This window comes from Chelonia mydas, chromosome 2 (assembly GCF_015237465.2).
Source record: "Chelonia mydas isolate rCheMyd1 chromosome 2, rCheMyd1.pri.v2, whole genome shotgun sequence".
NCBI lineage: Eukaryota > Metazoa > Chordata > Testudines > Cheloniidae > Chelonia > Chelonia mydas.
The window spans coordinates 8,940,137-8,956,770 of NC_057850.1; the positions used below are offsets into that span (position 1 = coordinate 8,940,137).

The 16,634-nt window shown below is 46.6% G+C and overlaps 1 long non-coding RNA gene across 1 annotated transcript; it reads right to left on the reverse strand.

Annotated features, from left to right (window-relative positions):
* Nucleotides 1-2,637: 2,637 nt before the first annotated feature.
* On the reverse strand, nucleotides 2,638-16,024 carry LOC122464202. The gene is made up of 4 exons (XR_006288143.1): nucleotides 16,012-16,024; nucleotides 14,577-14,582; nucleotides 8,907-8,916; nucleotides 2,638-2,841 (listed from the first exon to the last, which is right to left on the reverse strand). It is a non-coding gene; the product is annotated as an uncharacterized LOC122464202 (long non-coding RNA).
* Nucleotides 16,025-16,634: the final 610 nt, after the last annotated feature.

Consider the following 16,634-nt stretch of genomic DNA (forward strand, 5'->3'; position numbering starts at 1 on the left):
GAGCAGCAGCAGATGTGCCAGGGCGATCAGCCGCAGAGCCGGTGGGAGCTGAACCCACCTGACCACACCCCTGGGTTCTGGGAGTTTGCTGATCTCCATCCATGAGTGGGGTACGGTGGAGGGAAAGGGGAGTGGTGTGTTAAAGAGATATTCATCCACTGGATTTTCACACTGCAAGGTAGGGACCTGGGAGAAAGGCCACTGCCCAAGATACTGCGGGGCGGATGTGTTCCTTAGGGTTCCAGTGCTTCTGAGTCATTGTTGCAGTAGTTTCCTAAATTAACACCGTGTTTCCTTCTCCTTTTAATCAAAGATTTATTTTGTGATGCACAGACTCAGTGTTTGCGAGCGGGGAAGTATTACCTCTTAGAGGCACTATGGGGGGTGTTTAGTTTTCCCGGTTTCTGGGTGGGGGCTTGAGCCAATTCTGTTTGTAATGTAAAGAGGAACCCCCTAGTTATTGAACCTGGCCTCTGGTGCTGCTGACATCACCTGGCAGAAGGGTTACTGGTGTACGTGTGTTACCATTCCGACCTGGTAGCATTTTTCACCCCTTTAGCTCTCCCTGTTGGCTGGGGTCAATGATGACGCAGGGGCCAGGCTCCAGACCCAGCATTTCTGGAGCAACTGGGCACAGTTTAGAGCTTTTACACAAGATAAAATCTATCTGGAAACAGTTAATCAGCACCATAAAATTGGGGAGGAACCATACAGATGACAGGCCAAATAAGCCAGCCAGCACCCAGTGTGTTATAAATCAGTAACCTGCCCCATCCCTGAAATGAAAGGCAAAGCAAACCCCAGTGGTCTCTGCCGCTCTGAGCATGGCTTTGGGATAATAAATTATCCCAGATTATCTGTCTGCAGCATTGTTTTGTTCATCTGCTCTGCACTCTGGCTGTGTTTGCACAGGGGATTAATTGCTGCTGCAGAAGTTAAAACTGCAGACTCTTAATTACCATGGTTGCTCCATGGGAGCAAAAGGCAACAAATGTAAACCAGATACAAAGGGATTTTTTTTTAACACCTCAAACCCCACATTTAACCCGTGAAGATTGCTGCCATGGGCTGTTATCAAGGTAAATGGGACGAGACATTCCCAGTGCATGAGCAAGTTTAACATCGACAGTTACACTCACTGGGATAGAGATGACAAGGACTAATCCGTCAACTGAGCACTCATGGAGGGTAGGCTGGACTCGGCCCTCTCCTTGCCACCCCTGCCGGGGGTTCTGCTGCACCACTCAGAGCAGAGAGCAAGGACTGGGTGATGCTGTCCTCTGATGCATCCTGCAAGGATCACCGTCATAGGCTGCATAAGGAACCACGTTGACCAGTGGTATGTTCCACAGTGCCACCTCCTATGTTCTCAAAGGCTGTGAGGTCCGTGTGGCTTCTTTAAATGTATAACAAAGCCAAACAGCTGGAGACCTTCTCATTGCAGCGGCAGTTTATGGGCCGGCCTGTTAGCCTCAGGTTTTAGGCTCAGGGCCAACTTGTCAGCTTGGGGATTAGTGATTGAGTGCTTTCAACGTCTCACATCCTGTCCTGTGTCGCAAGCTTATATGCTCTCCGGGAGAAGAAATCCCACCTCCCCCACCTGCTCTATGGCCTCTACTGCCATCTCTGGCCTGTGGTCCCACCCATGGCTCTAGTGTGCCCTCAATGGTGGAGGGAATGGCCATGTCAGTCAGTCAGTCTAGTGGCAGAGCCCCTGGTCTCACGCCTACCCACCCTGGGGCAGGGTGGAGCTGAGCCCTGGAACAATACAGGGTCTGGTCCTCTTGCATGAATGCCAGAATCCTGCTGCCAGCCCTCCCAGCAGAACCTCTATGATCCTGCTGCATGCCGGGCTCTCCAGGCCATGCACAGGAGGCACCCATGGCCCTTAAAGGTACAGATGAGTGTCCTAGAACTCGCCTGCTTCTCCTGATGCCTCTGAGTGGGAAGCCAGGCTGGAAGCCTCTCAAGAACAGGCTCTCTCCTGAGATTTCCAGCACGTCCTGGTTCTGTTTGGGCTGGAAACGCCATGAGAACAGCTCTCCTCCTGATATTTCTGTATTTCTGCTTCCGGGCCTGGGCTGAACAAGGAAGTGCGGGGGCGTGGGAACCAACAGGAGAGACATACACATGAGAACGTTAACTAAACTGCTCTGAAACCTCAACACAGGGTTCTGCCTTGTTTGGAGTGATTCTTATGTTAGCCTAATTGCCTTGCCTCCTAGGGGTATTTACACCATTTGATACAGACTCCCTCTGTGAACCTGATTAGGCAAACTCACTGCCCCCATAGAACCACAGGGTTAGAAGGGACCACAATGATCATCTCGTCTAACCCCCTGCCAAGATGCAGGATTTGTTGTGTCTAAACTGTCCAAGACAGATGGCTCCAGCCTCCTTTGGAAAATTTCCAGTGAAGGAGCTTCCACAACCTCCCTAGGCATCTGTGCCATTGTCCTACTGTTCTTACAGTTAGGAAGTTTTTCCTAAGATTTAATCTAAATCTGCTATGCTGTAGTTTGAACGCATGGCCTCTTGTCCTGCCCTCTGTGGCAAGAGAGAACAACTTTCCTCCATCTTTTTTATGGCAGCCTCTCAAGTATTTGAAGACCGCTATCAATTCCCCCCTTAAACTCCTCTTTTCCAAACTAAACACAGCCAGTTCCTTCAATCTTTGCTCATATGTCTTGCATTGCACCCTTTGAGCATCTTCATCACTCACCTCTGGATACTTTCCAGTTTCTCTCCATCCTTTCTATACATTGGTGACCAAAAGTGGACACAGTCCTCCAGCTGAGGCCTAACCAGCGCCAAGAAGAGTGGTACTATCACTTCCCGAGCCTTGCATGCTATGCCTCTGTTAATGCAACCCAAAATTGAATTTGCTTTTTTTGCAACAGCATCACATTGTTGACTCGTGTTGAGGCTGTGATCCACCACAACTCCCAGCTCCTTCTCAGCAGTGCTACTGCCAAGCCAGTTTTCCCCCATTCTGTATTTCTGCATTTGGGTTTTTTCCCCTAAGTGTAGCACCTTACATTTGTCTTTGTTGAATTTCTTTTTGTTGTTTATAGCCCCATTCTTTAATTTATCAAGATCCCGCTGGATTTTAGCTCTATCCTCCACAGTGTTTGCAACCCTCTCTAGCTTTGTGTCATTGCACGTTTCATCAGTGTGCTCTCTAGTCCTACATCCAGGTCATTAATAAAGATGTTAAACAACACTGGACCCAGAACAGATCCCTGTGGAAACCCACTTGAGACCTCCCTCCAATCTGACATCATGCCATTTTAGTTATTCTTTGTTTGCGATTAGCCAATTATGTATCCACTTACTGGTAGTTCTGCCGAGCCCGCATTTCTCCAGCTTCTGTATCAGAATGTCATGTGAGACTGTGTCAAAAGCCTTGCTGAAGTCCAGGTATATTAGGTCCACCACATTCCCCCATCCTCTAAACCAGTTACCCTGTCAAAGAAGGAAATCAAGCTGGTTTAGCATGATTTGGTCTTAGTAAATCCATGCTGGCTGCTAGTGATCACCCCTTCATCCTCCACGTATTTGCAAATTGAATGTTTTATACATTGCTCTAGAAGCTTCCCAGCTATTGAAGTCAGACTGACTGGTCTACAGTTTCCTGGCTCCTCCTCCTTCCCTTTTTTAAGGATGGGCACTAGTTAGCCCTTCTTCTGTCTTCTGGGACTTCTCCTGTCATCCATGAATTTGCAAATATTATTGCCAATGGCTCTGAGATTTCTTCAGATAATTCCTTCAGCAGCCTGGGGTGAATAGCATCAGGCCACTCTGACTTGAATTCATTCAAATTGGTCAGAAGATCTCTGATGTTTTCTTTACTTATCCTGATCTGCAACCCTTCCCCTTTATTGTCTATGGCAACTTCACTAGTCATCTGGTCACGTTATTTTTTGTGAGAAGACTGAAGCAAAGTAGGCATTGAGCAGCTCTGCCTTCCTGTCATCTTCCATTACCAGCTCACCTTCTCCATTCCTATCATCTTCCATTACCAGCTCACCTTCTCCACTGAGCAGCAGACCCCCACCATCCCTGATCTTTCTTTTTTGTCTGACATATTTGAAGAACCCCTTCCTTCTGTCTCTAACAATTCTTGCCAGCTGTAACTCATTCTTTGCCGTGGCTTTTGTGATTTTGTCCCTCCACACTTGCGCTATTCCCATGTATGCTTCTTTGGCGACATGCCCCTCCTTCCATTTCCTGTATATATCGCTTGTGGGTTTTAGATCGCTTGTGCAGCCACTTTGGCCTCCTGTGGCTCCTCTTATCTTTCCTCTGCATCAGAATAGCTTGATGTTGAGCCTTAGTATTATATCTTTTAGGAATTCTCAGTTACATCAGTACAACCCATTGACTTCCATGAAGGACAATGTTGCCAATGGGGTTGCACTGGTGTAACAGGGAGAAACTAGACCAGGATCTCTGCTTTCTTGACGTCTTTTAAGGCCTAAGCCCTCTAGTATCATAATACAGAGCACTATGTCTCTAAGCCAAATTTTTCAAAATCGCCGAGTGATTTGGGGTGTCTCTGTTTTTTGAGTGCCCAACTTGAGGCAGCTTGAAAGGGGCTTGATTCCAGAAAGGGCAGAGCACCAACCTCTGAAAACCAGGGTCTCAAGTTGGGCTTCCAAAAGTTGAGGCACCCAAAATCTTTGATCATTTTTGAAAAGCTTGGCCTTGTTCTATATGAACAAGGCTCTGCCACCATTACTCACACTGGAAAGTACCTTGCATGCAGAGTGAGGTACAATTCAGCACGTCAGTGGAGCAGAATATGGCTGTATAATAATTAATGATTCCCTATTACTGAATTTATTTCCAAGTATAATTTAAGCACTTATGCACAGCCAGAGGCTAACTACACACAATACAATGAATGTTTAGAGCTGGCCTTTCTAGAAACGAGAGAGGTGCTACCTTAGAGACAAGGGCTAGAAATAGGAAGATATGGTCCCCCTCCCACAAAGGGCTTGAAATTTAAGGCTGAATCCTGTGAATGGCTCCGAGTAGGTACAACCCTATTGATTTCTATGGGGTTCCGCACAGGACCATTTGGATCCGTTCACAGGATCAAGGCCTAATTGGTGACAAGTCCGGGTTACAAAGAGGAAGCAAGAAGAGCACGCTGTTAATCAATGTAGGCATGAGCACGTCTTGCTGGTACTGTTAAAGTTTTATTATTGAATTAGTGTGATAATAATTATTAAAGTGATTAAAGTAAAAATGATTCAAGCTCTCTCGGGCTTCATCAAAGAAGCAAGCCTTAAGAAAGGACTAATTATTTTTTATGCGACATCCAAAAGGGAGCTGAGTGCTTAGTCTGAATATTAACTTTCTAGCCCATAAATCTGTGAAGAAAAAGCCTTCCAAATATGAACCAATGTTGTGACATCTTTGTGAGCCTGTAAGCCATGAGAACAGAAGAGTCTCTTAGGGTGCCCTTGGAGAAAAAACCTCTGAGACAGCAACTCTCAGAGCCCAAGTCAATTGACTCAGGTTTGCAGGCACTATGGGGCTAAAAATAGTAGTGCAGACGTTCCCTGGAGCTGAGGCTCTGAGACACAGAGGTTTTTTTGCAGTGTAGACATACCCTCAGGCCAGCATGAACTCTCCCTATTCAGATCAATGAAGTGTCGACTCTGAAACCTAATGATGATAACAATGGTGTCAACTCTGTTTCCTGTTCACTGTTAATCCTTTAGCATAAACTCCCATGTACTCTGGGATCATGGGAGGAACTTGAAGAAATTCCCACCCCTTTTTTCTTCCCAAACGGCTGACACTGCTAGCTATATCTTCTCGAGAATTTCACTTATCTTTTCTGCTTCCTAGTTTTATTATATATTAATATGGGGACATAAGGGATGGCTGTGAAGGTTATTTTGGTAAAGTTTTTATAGTGCTGTGATGGCCCTCGCTCAAGGTGGTTAGTAAGGGAGCATCGCCTAGTGGTCAGGGCTTAGGCTCATGACATGCAGCGGGATTTGTTGGTAGAGGAACCCGGGCCCCTCCCACTCCACCGAGCTCTGACCCAGGGCACTTTGAGGGCTGTCAGTGCTCTGCAGTTGTCCCAAAGTCGCTGTCTGAGTTTAGGCGGTGTGGGGGAGGTCACTTTCTTTTCTCTCTCGGGCAGTAACTGCCTGCTCCAGCAATATGGCCCATCCTCCTGGGGCCAGCTCAGTCCAAGGGCTTTCCCCTGCTAGGGTAGTTCAGACAAAAATAAAGGGTGATTAACCAAATCTGGAGTTTGTATGAGAGGGGACTGCTGCCCTCTCAGGCTGTCTGTGCAGCAGACCTTCCCTTCCCTCAGGGAGGGACCTTTGGACAGCTGTTTAGGGAGACATTCTGCCTTCCCTCAGTTCTTCTCTCCTGAGGTTGCAGGTCTGCTCTCTTCCCTGGGCTGCTACCAAATGTTCCGCTCCCCTGACTTTTAACTCCCCCTCCAGTTGGTGCATTTGCTACAGGTGTGGCCAGGAGGGGCTGGCTGGGCCCAGAGCAGTTCCTTAACCCCTTGTTGCCCAGTGCGGGGTTTGTACACCCCATCACCAATGTTTTGAGCTTTATTTTCTCTCTCTAAGCATATGCACTGCCCTCATCAATATAGCTGCAATGAAAAGCACTTTACAAGTTCAAAGGATGCCATTATGATAGTCCAAATGAATAAATATGCAAGGTTCTAACTCATGCTTACAATGGCTAGCTTCATTGCCCTCAGAGAGAATAGCTGTCTGGGGGCATGGGCTATCTCTGTACAGCACCCAGCACAATGGGGCCCAGCCGCTGACTGGGGACTATGAGTGCTACCCCAAAACAAAAATACTAAGAATTAAGATTGAGCCAAATTCTTGTTGGAGTGTAACGCCTCCGGAAGTCAGGGAGCTGAATTTTGCCTGATGTGTCAATCAGGGCTAATACTGACATTTGACTTCAAAATCATCTCACCTTCCAGTACTGGGCAACGCATGATCATCTGACCCATACGGCCAGTCTCTCTTGTCTCATCTAGTGCCCTTGTCTGCATATTTTGCACACTGGAATCAGTTGCGAGGTTGCAAATAAACTGCATCCCTCGAGCTCCTAGGGCTGCTTTGGCTGACAGCGCTCCCCACAAACCAGATTACTCTCTCGAAACAGGTTTCAGAGTAACAGCCGTGTTAGTCTGTATTCGCAAAAAGAAAAGGAGTACTTGTGACACCTTAGAGACTAACCAATTTATTTGAGCATAAGCTTTCGTGAGCTACAGCTCACTTCATCGGATGCATCCGATGAAGTGAGCTGTAGCTCACGAAAGCTTATGCTCAAATAAATTGGTTAGTCTCTAAGGTGCCACAAGTACTCCTTTTCTTCTCTCGAAACAGGGTCTTTCAGTTGGGAGGCACGAGAGATGCCGCTGGAGCACAGCAGAGCTATCGGTGAGCCTTAGCCTTTGCTAGGCCCCTCTTCTGTGCCCCTCTCCAAGGCGCCTATGCCAATTACAGTCTGTCACATCTATTTTAGGCCCCTGATTCCGAGGTTTGCCGCATACCATATGGAGCAATAAATAGATACTCACAGGGGAAATAATGACCCTCCTCCCCCGAAAGCTGGTGGTAAACGCAGTTCATGAAACTGAGTGACGTCAGAGAGCTGCCCCTGGGGCTCAGATAAGGAAGATCCAGCTGCTGGTTAATCCTGCTTCTCATCCAGTGATTTCTAGGGATAACCCACCCAGGGAATTCTGGGGAGAACTTTAAATAAACCTCTAGTAACATACACTGCGAGAATAAAACCCTTGTCCTTGGGAGTTTGCAAAGAGCCGAATGACATTCCCTGCACAATAAACCCCTTGAACGGCTGTGCTTGATCCCAACCCTAACGAAACAGTCTCCCCTTCATCACCGACAGACTGAGCCAAACTTCCTCCTGAGGCAATTACCTGTTTCCCTCATTTATCTAACTGTGTGACCATGCGTTGTTAGCAATGGTGCTTGCAACTTTCCATCTTTAAAAGGACAAGCACTAGCTAGATAATCCTCACTACACCCCAACAGGGTAGATAAAGAAAGAAATTTCCTTTTGTCCGTTTTACACATAGGGCAAGAGTTTGCCCAAGTCAGTAAGAGAGCTAAGATCAGCACCGGTCTCCTGGCTTCTAGGTCTGTGCACTTTAGATACATCCACTACTATGTCCGTGAACATTGCTCTTATTACAACATGCCCATTGCTGTTCAGTCATATGTGCCCAGGTCACAAGGGAGAAGGGGTGGTATTGGGTTAAAGCACAGACCGGGGCTGGGTTCTATTCCAGATTTTGCCGCTTGTGACTAACTCAGCCATCCCAAACTCATGCCAGTAGCACCTCACCTCTCCACCACACTGTACCACTACGTATGGGGAGGCCAGGAATAAAACCTCTGGCTCCCTACCCTGAGCTTTAACAAGACAATGATGCTTGAATATATGGGCCGGGCACATTTATGTGCATGGGAGGGGAAAGGAAGGATGAGGGCACCACAGATTCTACCAAGTGCTCCCTGCTGGCCACCCCCTAGGACGGCAGCGGGGGAATCCAAATATCTGCTGCTCTGGATCCCCGGATGCATCAAGCTCCTGGATCCGCAGCAGGCTGCGGCACTGGTCCCTCCCTTGGCATCTTGGACACATTCCCTGGGTGCCAACTCTCAGACTCTTACACCTTCTTGGAAATGGGGCTCCTCAAGCTCATCCCAGTGCTGACCCCTGGGATACACCAGTTACTTAAATATACCCTGTCCCAGAACTCCACCCCAAAGGTGTGAAGCATCTGGTTACAGTTTAACTCCCTCGGTGGGGCACAGCAGTTATAAAGCAGTCAGCGTGCGCGTGCGCGCACACACACACACACACACATTTTGCACAGTCTAACACCTTCATGCTCTTTTACAGTTAATCATGTAATGCCCAGGAGAAGACTGATCATACAGATTAATAAAGACTAAACACATGTCCCTTCCTATCTCACTCCTTCTTGGGAGTCTTTAGGGACCATTGGTGTCCGGGCAGGGTGTCCCCTCCTTGTGCAGCCTGTCGCAGGCTAGCTGGTCTCTCTCCTTCATGGAGTCCCTTACCCAGCTTCTGTGACCTTGCAGTCTCCAACCCCACCGTTCCTCTTCCTGTCTGGCCCTTGTTCCTCTGTGTTTCTTTATTTTAAACTCCCCCTGGACACCTCCTGGCCTCTTTTGTTCCTCCTGGTAGCTTTCCATAGCTGCTACCTCCCCACCCCACCCCACCTCAGAGGAATCAGCTAAATTGGTTTGTCAAAGGCTTTGGCTACACTAGCACTTTTGTCAGTAAAACTTTTGTCAGTCAGGGGTGTGAAAAAACATAAGTTTCACCGACAAAAGTGCCGGTGTGGACAGCGCTATGTCAGCAGGAGCGGCTCTCCCGCTTATGCTCATTGGGAGAGGTTTAACTATGCCGGCGGGAGAGTTCTCTCCCGCTGGCAAAGAGCAGCTACATGGGAGACCTTACAGCGGCACAGCTGGAAGGTCTGTAGTGTAGACATAGCCTAAGGCTGCAGCTGCTTTTAGCGTATCTTTTTGTGAGGTTTAAGTATCATCATTACCCTCAAGTGTTTCCCATTGTCCCTGCCTGGTGTGTATCAACAGTGATGGAACCACATACTTATCGGTACAGATGATACCGCAGGTTTTCCCGAATACAACTTGACAATATCAGTCAGGATTCATAAGTCGTACAGAGAGAGCGCCAGCTCATCACAGAGGGTAACAGTAATGAGAATGCGTTTACATGGGCTAGCAATGGGCACGGTTCGAAGGGTCTGTTATTTGTGTTGTGTGATTGGTCACCTAAATCACATGCTCGCTAATCGGAGGACTGGAACTTTTAAGACAGGACAATAATTACTACTGAATTGGTGGTATGGATTTCCATGCTAAAATTCATTCAACTTTTGAGATTCACAAGCATTTTTGCCCACACCCAGCACTCTCGGGCATTCCCAAGGATATCTAATAATATGATCCAGTGAAAATGCTAGGAATTAGTTTGTTACCCTTTGACCTGCATAACAATGTGAGCCAGGACATTTATAGACATTTGTGCTTCGTGAAGATCAGTATACAAACATAGGTATACAAAGGGGGACTAGCATCGCTGTGCAGTATCAGAACTGAATAATTCAGTTACCAAAATAAAAATGCGGAACTGCCCTTTCCTTTTGTGTGTGTGTGTTATAAAATGTACAGGGTAGGTTATGAGGCCCAGGGAATAGCGTAATAAATGTCATTCTTGCTGGGAACAGCTAGTGAGCTTGGCATTATGGTATAATAAAAAGCAGCTGAAAATAGCAAGCTGCATAAAGGCCAAGGTCTTGCAGCCTCTCAGTGCTCAGGACGTGAGGAGATCAGATAGTGCAGACAGAGAGAAAAGGGGAAAGAAGTTTGCAGTAAAATTCTTTCTGGTTTTCACACAGAAAGGAAATGAACAAAGCAGGGAGGAAGCATCAAGGCAAGGGGGTTGGGGCATGTGTGTGTGAAGAAGAGTAGCACAAATTCAATGCAGTGCAGTCAGATGCTGCAAAAAGCTCCTGATGCCCCGCACAGAATAGCTTGCGGAATTGAGGCCATGCTAATTAGCAACGAGTGCAATTCAGCACTGGTGGAGTCTGCCTGGATACACAGAGGATGATGAGCTGTGGTACAAGGGTTTTCCCATTGTTAGGATTTGGAGGAGTAAAGTATGTCTAGTCGTGTGTAGAGCAGGGTATGCCTGGATTCCATGCCCAGCCCTGTTAGTGACTTTTCCCTGGTCACTTAACCATTTACTGCCTGGTATCTGGAGGCCTGATGGGAGGTTTCATTAATATCTGCAAAGCGTTTAGAAATCAACACCAGCGGAAAGGTGGCAGGACTAATAGCGTGGGATGTGCCTAAGGGCTGGAATCAGACAGCCAGGCTGTGTGTGTGAGAGAGAGGCTATGGGGAGTGGGAACCAAGTGCTGGAAAAAGTCAAAAAGCAGGCGCCGGTGGCAGCGTTCTCTTGGGCTGGACCAAGGGGTAGCTTGTATTGACTGACTCGCCCTTTGGAATTAGCCGGGCATTCATCGCCCATCATGCGCTGGGTTTATTTGTATATTGTGCGTTAGCTTGAAATAAAATTCTACTCCCTGTGAGGAGTCGCAGATTTCACAGGGAACTAAGAAAATCAGCCAAATCCCTATGACGGTCAGCGGTTTTGCTTAGGTCAAAGCTTGACATAACCCAATCTCTGTGAGGGTAGCTGCTCTGATTGCCAGGGAGCAACTGTGCACTGGGTGGCATCACCTAGGGTGACCAGATGTCCTGATTTTATAGGGACAGTCCCGATTTTGGGTTTTTTTTCTTATACAGGGTCCTATTACCCCCCATCCTCCTCCGCATTTTTCGCACTTGCTGTCTGGTCACCCTAGCATCACCAAGGGGGTGCCTGAATGCATAACTGGGGGAAGATATTCCTGATGGCAAGGAAATCTCTTCTGCGATCCAGCACTGAGGAGGCAAATATCACGAATGGCCCACACGGTCCTAAGCGAAAGGGAATGTTCTCTCTTTAAGATATTAACAATGAGGCTTCCACACCAGGAAGGACAGCTTTCCCAGGCAAGCAGACATCAAACGCATGACCAGAGCTGTGTGAAATCTCCCTGGAAAGGTTGCCCTAAGAATCCCATGGTATGAGCTGCCAGTTGGGTGTAATTTCACACACCCCTCCAGTTTCATTGTATTTGTGCTTTGAATTAAATGCCTATTTTTGCTTGCAAAACCACCGAGGGCCTGATTCTGCCCTCATCTAGGCTGGTGTAAGCCTGGAGAACATGCCATGGAGGTCAATGAAATTACAATAGGACAGAACTGGTGGAAGTGAGAGGCGACTCAAGCTCCAATTTGTCTCCTTTTTCAGAGGGGAAAAAAAGACTCAAAAACTGAGCATATATCTACTCAAATGTGGACTTTTTCCACATTTTTTCACAGAAGCTGGCCCCCATTTTAACTGAAAGGGGGCCCTGGAATAATATACATGTTTCAGCCACGTTTCCCATGCTCATTTATGCAGGGAGCGCTGAGCCTCAATTTGTTTTGCATCAAATGTCAGCTGGAATAGGGATGGACAATCAAGACTGGTTGTTTTACCCAAACTATCTGCACCGGCAGAACTGGGAGGCATTTGAAAAGGTGCCCCAGTGGGACGAAACCCAAGGATTATTCCTGTTGGTAGAAATGGGGTGGTCAGATGACACCTCAGAATTTAATTAACGAGCGAGTGGGCATGGAAGGAGAGAGTGCTCTGCCTCAAACAGCTTGCAGTCGAAATGGAGAAGAGCCAAACGAAGGGAAAATGAAAAGGGTTGTCCACGGACATTATTTTTTCCCTTCCCGTTGCATGAATATGTGCACTGTTTCCTTTACATTTGTAGCAGGAAGCCAGGCAGGACAGGGAAGGCTCTAGGCAGATGCCTTGCAGTAAATCAAGCAAAGCAACAGAGCAGCTTCCCTGTTCTAATAAGGTTCCTGGTTCAGTGTTAGAAGAAAGTGACCCTTCCTGTGAGTCTTTGCTCTCGCCTCCTTTTCAATGGGCATTTCCATTTGTTTTTAACCATTTCTATTCCGGCTTTGCCATCCCAAGCACTCACAAATTATGAGTCAGGTCCCCCAAAATGATGAGATTGGTTTAAAAACACAAGAGATTGTTCAGAATAATAAAAGTGGGGTCTCATTTGCCCTCTGCTCTGTAAGGCTGTAGAGTTCATATTTTCCAGCTTTTCTCTGCAATCGCAAAGGCTAGAAAAACTTAAACAAAATGAGATCCTCTCATATTCACAGCACTCCAGGTGCTGGGGCTTTAAGACAAACTCCGAATGGCACAAGATTTGTGATTAAATCAGGTGAGTTGGCCACAATGTGTGTCTTTACTTGTTCAGTTATTTTAACCCTTTCGTGTCTCTTGCATGATGCCCGTAGGGCCAGCTGCTCAGATCCCAAGCTCTAATTTCTGATCTCTACGAGCACGCTTAGGAGGATTTATGGGGAGGTATGGCTTCTGTAAAGCTTTAAGTTGCAATGTTTAGATGCCCATATTGGACAAATCTAGAGGAAACAATAGCCTTCCCATTTACTAGCTTTATATCTGTAATTGTTCTCAGTTTCTCCCTAACATCTTTCAACCAGCTATTTGTGTATAGCTGTGCATAATAAATATTAGGGACCTGAGGTGGTTTAAATCCACATTGCTGTATTGAAATCAATTTACACCAGCTTACATTACTCTAAGGGATTCTGTGGTTTGATCCATTGGTCCAAATTAATACTCCGACCTTTATCTGCTGAGAGATATTCCATTAAAATTATCCCTGGCATTAGTTAATTCTAAACCATTTCCTTCAATGGAGCGGCCCCCTTGTACACCAGGGTTGAGTTTGGCCTGCAGTGTGTATTGTCAAAGCTGTCTACTATTGTTGTTGTTATTTAATTTTTCTATAGTGGGAGCCTGCAATCAGGAGCAGAGCCCCTTTGAGCTAGGCACCATACGGACACACAGCAGGGGCATGCTGAAGTGGCATAGATGCTTCCTGCATCGACGGAAGGGGTTTTTTGGTCGATCTAGGTAATCCGCCTCCCCAAGTGGTGGTAGAATTCAAAGGAAGAATTCTTCCGTAGACCTAGCTGCGTCTACACCAGGGGTTAGGTCAGCTTAATTTTTAACACCCCTGATCGACGTTAGCTAGAGCGATCTAAATTTTAAGTGTAGACCAAGGTTAAATCAGAGTCCTTACCCCCAAAGGACTCAGTCTGCTCTTAGCTATGTGCAGACAGCAGAATTGGGGCAGCTGGTAACTTGGTAACACCATTACTGAGATTTTCTTCATCCCCTGCAGAGATGAGGGGAAAGGTTAGACGATGTAAAAGACCTGACCAAAAACACCTGAGTGCCAAACTCAGGCGACGTTCAGAGTCCTCAGTGGTGTCCAGAGCTGCCAGCGTTTTCAAAGGCTTTGAAGTTTGCTCCTGAATTGATGTAGGCACGTATGCCAACAGAGCTCCTCAGTGGTCAGCAAAAAGTTACGTTGCAGGATTGCGTGTGTCCAAATAGAGCTCTCACAAAGGGCAATACGAGGCTGTATTTGACCCATTCCTATGCAGTACTGTTATTATTTATTTGTATTGTGGTAGCACATAGAGGCCTCAACGGAGACCAGGGCCCCGTTGTGCTAGGCACTGTACAAACAAGTAGTAGGAGATCAACCCTGCCCCAAAGAGCATGCAGCCCAAATATTTGCGCAGAGAGCGGGAAAGAGAAAAATACTACTGTCCCCACTGATGGGGAACTGAGGTACAGAGGGGTGAAGTGAAAGACCCAAGATCACACAGCATATTGGGGGCAGGAATTGAACTCAGATCTTCACTGACCAATGCCTCAACCCCAAGACCTTCCTCGCATCAGACTGTGTGAATGACTTTTTGTAACTAGATGATAGTATCACAGTTCCAAACAGCTGCCATAACTAGTACAGACCTATTGTGTGATCAGACGGGTAACTGCTGTTTTTTTTAACCCCTCTGAGGCGGCCATTTCCTGCTATAGTAACAGCATCGTTTCAGATTCCACAAGAGATATGCCAAACAGCTTTAGCATCTTTACGGGCTCTGCGCAATTAACTTCCACCATATCGCTGCTATGAGATCTGAGTGTGCCTGTCGCTGCACCCATTTCATCTTGCTTAGCCTCTCCCGGGGCCTCACTTGTTTCCATTCAGTGTTTAGAGAAATGTTTGTACGCACCATCATGCATTTCACCTGTAACACACTGTGATCTGGCACCAGCAAATCTACCAAAAGGAACCACCCTCCACTGGCCTAGGTGTCCTACTGGGTCTTTCCCCATCTCTAAATGCCATGGTGCCTGTACTGTGCACCCCATGTGTCCAGAAGAACATATCCCCCAAGAGGGATAAAGCAATCTGCTGTAGCCCATCTTGAAAGCTGGAACACAGGATCTGACTGGCGTAGCTGCGTCTACAGTTCTCTGAATGCAGCCTGTCAGAACAACATGTAGATGGTAATCTCTTCGGGGCAGGGACTGTCTTTTTCTTCTGGGTTTGTACAGCACCTAGCACAATGGGTCCCAGTCCATGAGGGGGGATCCTGGGTGCTACCACACAATACATGTGACTGGAGCGCCTCTTCTAACAAGATGGCTAAAACCCCAACTTGTTGCTCAGGGTAGAGATGTGGCAGAGACTGAGAAACCCACAGACAATGGGCAGTGTCTGTATTGCGTAGAGATGCTCACTGCGGATAGATGACCTCTTGATAGCATTGTCTGATGGAGTAATAGTTGTGTACACCAGTGGTCCTCAAACAGGGGTCCGTGTACTCTTGGGGGTATGAAGAGGTCTTCCACGGGAGACATCAACTCATCTAGATATTTGCCTAGTTTTACAACAGGCTGCATAAAAAGCACTAGCCAAGTCAGTACAAACTAAAATTTCATACAGACAGTGACTTGTTTATACTGCTCTATATCCCGTACACTGAAATGTAAGTACAATATTTATGTTCCAATTGATTTATTTTAGAATTATATGCTAAAAATGAGAAAGTCAGCCATTTTTTCAGTAATAGTGTGCTATGACACTTTTGTATTCTTATGTCTGGTTTTGTATGCAAGTAGTTTTTAAGTGAGGTGAAACGTGGGGGATACACAAGACAAATCAGACTCCTGAAAGGGGTACAGTAGTCTGGAAAGGTTGAGAGCCACTGATGTGCACAGTCCAGACTCACTCATATGTTTTCTGTGGAGGATGCTGGTGGGGCTGCGAGCACTTTCAAATTAACCAGATGTAAAAACAATTTCTTGTTCTGTATTATGATGATGAAGTAGAGGCCACAATTCTTCAGCCATCTGAACCAAGTGTGTATACCCACCACGTCTGCCAGGCCATCACAGGACATATTGCAAGTCAACCACTGACAGAAATTTAGCAAAAGGTTAGGAATGGGGTCCAGGGACTCCCCCTAAGCACTCGCAGAGAATCGATACCAGGAGTTCTCCCAAAAAATGTTTTGGTGGCCTCAGAGTGCGGCCACCAACTCTTGCTGGTGGCCACACTGACACTGTTCCCTAAAATTATTTATTTTTCCTAAAGTTAATAAAGTAATATGCACATATATACATCCAAATCCTTGTAATTTATTTATGTAAGGTTTGGGTTTTTTTTTTTTTTTTTTGCAGACTCAGTAATAAAAATCATGCACAGGTATCTCTATTCTTTACTGGACCTCACAGAATAGAAACACAAATAAGGTGCTTTGCACATTCTTGTCTTTTTTATTATTGTTTCTTTTGCTTTTTTTTGGTAAAAGTGGTTGTCTGTATCACAATTCTGAAGTAAATTTAAAAATGCTTTGACATAATAGAAGTCCAAATAATAATGAAAAACATATCAGGGTGGCTTGGGTCTGGTGAGGGGAGGGAGAGGAGGGGAGGGGAGGCACGGCTGCGGCTGGCCCGGGGCTCGTCCAGGCAGGTGTGGGGCTCGGGGCTTCGGCCAGCCCAGAGCACCTCTGAACAAGGGGGGAGGTGCTCTG